This window comes from Carassius gibelio, chromosome A13 (assembly GCF_023724105.1).
Source record: "Carassius gibelio isolate Cgi1373 ecotype wild population from Czech Republic chromosome A13, carGib1.2-hapl.c, whole genome shotgun sequence".
Taxonomy (NCBI): domain Eukaryota; kingdom Metazoa; phylum Chordata; class Actinopteri; order Cypriniformes; family Cyprinidae; genus Carassius; species Carassius gibelio.
Window position 1 is genome coordinate 12,141,104 of NC_068383.1, and position 5,934 is coordinate 12,147,037.

At 37.3% G+C, this 5,934-nt stretch overlaps 1 long non-coding RNA gene across 1 annotated transcript; it reads left to right on the forward strand.

The window, feature by feature from the left end:
• The first annotated feature begins 133 nt into the window (after positions 1-133).
• LOC128026171 (uncharacterized) lies at positions 134-3,055 on the forward strand. The gene is made up of 2 exons (XR_008186363.1): positions 134-270; positions 702-3,055. It is a non-coding gene; the product is annotated as an uncharacterized LOC128026171 (long non-coding RNA).
• The last annotated feature ends 2,879 nt before the right edge of the window (positions 3,056-5,934 follow it).

A 5,934-nucleotide genomic window follows, 5' to 3' on the forward strand; every position in this document is an offset into this window, starting at 1 on the left:
AGGAAGACTGAGACTCCAAACTGAGATTTCACCCTCCCCACCTGTACAGAGAGCGAGATAGGAATCGCTTGCATTGTTGTCTGTATTTTTGCGCGATAGCAGATTTCGTGTAGGCAAATATTCACATATTTGTCTGTCAGTCAGTTTGTTCCAGAGGGACTGTCAGATGCAGAAGGTGTGTCTGAATGTCATGCTGAAAGTCAGTTGATTTCTGGGTGGTTTCTATGGCATAGAATTTGCTGTTTTCTTTAACACCATTTAAGGCTACAGGTAAGATATCTGAGTTATGTAGAATATGTTGAGGGAAACTGCTAGCCAAATGATTTTTGTTCTGTTGATCAATGTAAAATGTAACTAAATTAATATTGCTTAAAATGGCAATTAATTGTCAGCTTATATGAAGGTCCTGTGAAATCCATCCTCATTTTTCTACATTAACAATATAATTGATTTACGACTCAGTCTGTTGACGTTCATTTGCTTCAGGCATATTCCCATCTGTAGATTTAGCAGATCACTTGAAGGCATAAACAAAGTATCCCGATGCATGACTAACAACAAGGTAAAACGCAACATGGCAATTTATTAGATTTAACAGTCAACATTGTAATCAAAATGGCTGACACATTGCCTGCAGGCTTTCATGATGTTCATTTCAGCGCTGGTGTGTCTATATAACTGTCTTGTGTCTCCATTCACAGTGCGATGACAGCAATTGATTGTGACATCCAGCCTTGTCCTCCCATCCTCAACATGCCACCCCCTGTCACCACAGACAATGTCAATCACAGAAAATAGAAGCAACTGTCAGACACGCTATCTCATTGTGGACACCCTTTTGTTGTAAATGACTGAAATCTGACAGGTAACAGTGGCTATTGTTCATTTCATTGCATCTAGACTGAAAGAAAAGCACTGTGAAGTATAAGGAGAAGCAAAATGGTTATGGCATGATTATTTAAGAAACAAGCTCCAAGTCTTGGACGCAATGGAATTGATCCACAGTGAACTGTTCTATTACATGGAGCAAGTTTTTTTTTTTTTTTTTGGTGAGAACTGAGGAGATGTGATGGCATGAAATAAGGAGGATTTATGCTGTTCCGAAGGAATTATAGACACTATGACACACTTCAAAAAAGAAAATGGTGCTACTGTGTATTATTTGCACTCAATCTAATCTGGTAATCCTCCCATCTTCCTTCATGCTGATGACGCTTTGCAAGAGAGCATGGACAGTTTAATGGTTTTCAGTGGTGGGGGAGGAGGAAAACAAAAGCTGTTTATTAATGGAGAAATATTCTTTCAATACTTATGCATGCTGATGAAGCCAACAGAATGCAATAACAACCAATTAAAGCAGTGCCCCATGAAAACAGATCACAGCACAACTAAATCAAACGACAATTTAGGTCTCAATTCAATAAGAGTAAGGAAAAGCAATTTAGTTCTTCACAATAAACAGGAAGTATAGAATGCATTTGTCAACACCATTTGCAGATAAATAACTTTTCATCACTTTCCATTATTGTGCGAATTCTGCTTGAGCCAATACATTTTCTAAACATAACTCAATGGAATCAATTGGTCTGGATTTAACAGCATTAGGTCTCTGTTCTCGAAGCTACAGAAACAAATTGCTGTTGGACTTTTTCTCAACTAAAAATCGAAGCATTCAAATAGTTTCACTTGTTCCAAGCATAATCTAATTTTCGAGCGAAATGCATCTAATGTTTCAACCTGATAATGGTTTGTGTTTCCAATTCTGCCACCATTTCAGCTGTACAATAAATTGAGTTGTAAGATGTATAGCAAAATTGGCTTAATAGCTTGAATGCCAGAGTAATTTAACTGACTTGGTGTGTGAATAATTTCCAGAAAAGAGTCAGATGTGTGCTGGTCATGCAACCAAATCTCTTAATGACAGAAGTAGCTTTGCAAGCTCTTTCATTTCAAGGAGACTGAAGAAAGTGCTAATTCGAAGCATCCATCCAAGCAAGCATACAATCAATCTTTTTTTCTTTTCTTTTTGTAGTTAACATCTCTTTTCATTGCAAATGTCATCATCTTTTTCTAATGCTTTCTTCGAGAATCTCATGATGCTCTTTTTTAATCAGTGAATAAAAGCAATGCTAGTACAGCAATGAATGATGACCTTGAATCTGTGGCAGAATATCATGCTGCGTGATAGATTTACATAACAAAAGATGTCTCTTGGAGCTCAATCACAAGTAAACAGAGCCGAAGCGGTAACATGGCATTTCACAGGCCACATACAGTATTACGAGTACATTAATAGATGATGACACTCAGTGTCCTCAATCTGGGAGCCCTGGGATAAACATATATTAGCACCTGTGATACCAAAAGGTTCTCTCACACTGTGGCTAACGTAAGCATTTACCTGTAGGATACTTTGAATTACTGAATGATATGTATTTGTTGCCACACACGGTATATTCATTATTTCCTAGCATTAGCAGAGCAACTTGGTGATGTAGTGATAGCAAGCAAGATTGTCTTAGCACTGCACTTTGTCTTCATGGGACATACATGCAGTAAAAGGTCATTAAGGTCCCTAATTAATCCATGGGGAAATTATATCTGCTAGCAAAAGAGAGACTGAATGAGAGAGTTCGCTATCCACACAAATGCAGCATGATGTATTTGAAATACTGGCTATCTTTTCAGAAGATAATCTAAAATTTCAAAAACTCATATAAAATGAGTATGATTTTAAATTTTGAAATTCATACATTTTCTTCTTTTGCACATTATGACTGGAAAGAAAAAATCAGGTTAGTCCAATGTGCAAATATTTAATAGTAAAAAAAATAAAATAAAAAGAAAATCATATGGCTGCTATAATAAGTGTTACCGTTTCTTCCTATTCTATCTTTTCAAGTGGTCCTTCTCTTAGCCCTTTAAACGGTCTGATCTGACCTTCATCTTCATGTCTTGAATGGCTGGTTTCGTGGCTGTGGTGTGTGTGCTGTTTGCTCTCAGCAGCGATGTAGCAAGTTCCCATTTAGTTTCAATAAAAACACAGCTGTGCTTATATACATCCTAACTCTTTTCTCACTTGAAAGAAAACAATGAGGAAATAAACAAAAGAAAATGCTTTCACGTTCTTTCTGACAAGGCATTTACAAATCATGCAGAATAGAGAATTGCATTTTGACAGAGTGCTCCGGCAAAACCAAGAAATCACTGGTGTTCACAATTGCATCTGGCACAGGGAACTTGGCAAGGCCTTCTAAAATCACGATTAATTGGTCTCATCCTGCAACAATCTAATTTGTTACTGTGACATGAAGCCGTTAACGATAAAGAGCGGTGACAGGGTGATCAATTAGGCTTGTCTCTCCCTGGCCTGTTCACTTCTGTTTGGAAACTCTCTTGATTCTGTTTGTTTAGTCCGACCAGTAGCTGGATTTAGAGACTGGAAGACTAGTTTTCATTTCCATGCTGGAAGGACACACTGTCCCAGCTGCACCTAGCCCGCTGACTTCATTCCCACCTGCTGATGAATGACAACGCCCCTTGGATTTCATCTCAGCTGGAAGAAGGATATACCCATGAAAACTGTATTGCTCAGAGGTTGCACTTTCATAATTCAGTAGGTTTAACAGAGGTGCCATTAGATTTCATTTAAGCATCTGAATTCACTGTAACTGGCAGTTAGACCGTGTTCTGCAACACAATGAGCTGTGTGCTCATGTGGAGCTCTAATGGCAAAATTCCTGGGAGAAATAACAGCATAGGAGCAAATTAGACAATCGTTCCAAATTATGGAACAGTCTAACTTTATATTTTAGGATAATCCCTACAGAATCTCGTATTTAAATAAAAGTTAAAACCCACCTTTTAGAAAAGGCTTGTAATATGAGTTGTCCTGAGCTTTTTTTTTCCTCTGTATGTAGCACAATGGCCAACAACTGTTGATGTATTGTGCTGTATAAATAAACTTGAAGAAAAGAAAAAAGAATCATGCACTTGGTAGGTTTGGTCAATTAAAATGAACTTTGGTTCTATTGGTCTTAGTGCAGTTCATTTGAAAAAAGTGTGAACGCAGCCATCCAAATCCTAGTGCACCTGAAATGGTGGGTCTTTGTCCACTTCCATATGAACTCTAGTGCAGTTTCGACTGATATATTAAAGCAACATGGACCAAAAACATCGAAACAAACAAAAAACAGATACGATTTTATAAGATGCAACCCTAGAAAGGACAAAATGCTCAAGCATTCCTGGTTCTTGTCATAAGAGCTATGTAACCCTTTACAGGCATTGGAGAGTGTGTGTAATAGAGAAATGTATCTTAGGATTCAGTGTTTAAAAAAAGTCCTAAGCAAAAGACTCAACTTGCTCTCCATTTAATCTTGCTGTCTATAGAGGCAAATGAGATTATAGAAATGTCATTTTTCATTGCTGTGGTAATAATTGGTAAAAAGCACACTTCAAATGTTTTGAAATGAGATGCGTTAAGCATATGCTCATCTCAGCTCAATATAATATCTCAAACAATTGAGATATCATAGAGATCTCATTTGCAATCATTGTTTCCAAATGCACCAATTTGAGTAGGGGCTGGACAGGGTGTAATTTACAGACCCTAGTCTCTAATTTAGTCTAAGAATTCTGTGCTTTAAGAGCATATTGTTAGAAACACAATGCTCATTCAGAGGGCTTTTATATGTAGTGTGAAATGGACACGTCCTCCAGCTAAAATGATTACTTTCTAATATTCAGATTTAGTTTGAATGTGATGGCACTACATTTCAAAGCCATAATTAACTTCCTCCTCTTAATGACAGAAGAACTGTCAACATTTAATGATCTCGAAAATGAAAAAAAGCCAATGTGAGCAGGCGCTGAAATTTCTTCCTAATCTGTTTGTGCTGTATTGCATTTTTATATGCCACGGCATTGCTCTGTTGAATGAGGTTAGCTCCAGACTTTAGTGAAGAAGATATTAGTGTGGAATAGAAAGAGCCACAGACCCTTAGGAGGATTTAGAGCTCGCTGAGGGGCGTAGGTTAGGACTGACAGACAGGAGGACTTTTCAAAGTCTTTACTCAACTTTCTTAATTAAACGGCACAGACGTGCATTAGGCCATAATAATCTTGAGTGCTGTGATTAGTAAAGCTGCAGGAATGTATTCAGGGAAAATAAAGGAGGTTTGGTGTGTGCATGTAGCTCACAATTAGAAAGATAATAGCAATGTCATATCCATCACATGAAGAATGAATAATGACATCATTCCTGCATACCAAAAACAAACAAACAGTAATCAGATTGTCAAATATTTAAATGTCACAGATGTCATTCAGCAGTAACCTTTATTGAACAAATAATTGACAGTGTAAATGTCAGTTAAGCACAAACAGACGCTCAATCCACATGAGGCAAGGTCAGCTTAACGAAAGGACAATAATTAAACTTTATAACTTTGTAAACAAGATAATAAGTGTTTCACTCTGCATTCTTTCTAATACAAGATGAATATCAATAAAGTGATTTTTTGAAACTAGAATCTAAATACCTGTAGAAAGCTTAAGATATCTCTTCCCTTAGCCCTCTTAACATATACTGTACAAGGGAGACTAAACTAGACTGCACTTTTATAAACCTGTACTACTTAAATACTGTATACACTCACTGGCCACTTTATTAGGTACACCTTGCTAGTACCGGGTTGGACCCCCTTTTGCCTTTAGAACTGTCTTAATTCTTTGTGGCATGGATTCAACAAGGTGTTGGAAACATTCCTTAGAGATTTTGGTCCATATTGACATGATAGCATCACCCAGTTGCTGCAGATTTGTTGGTTGCACATCCATGATGCAAATCTCCTGTTTCACCACATCCCAAAGCTGACTGTGGAGGCCATTTGAGTAAAGTGAACTCATTGTCATGTTTAAGAAACCAGTCTG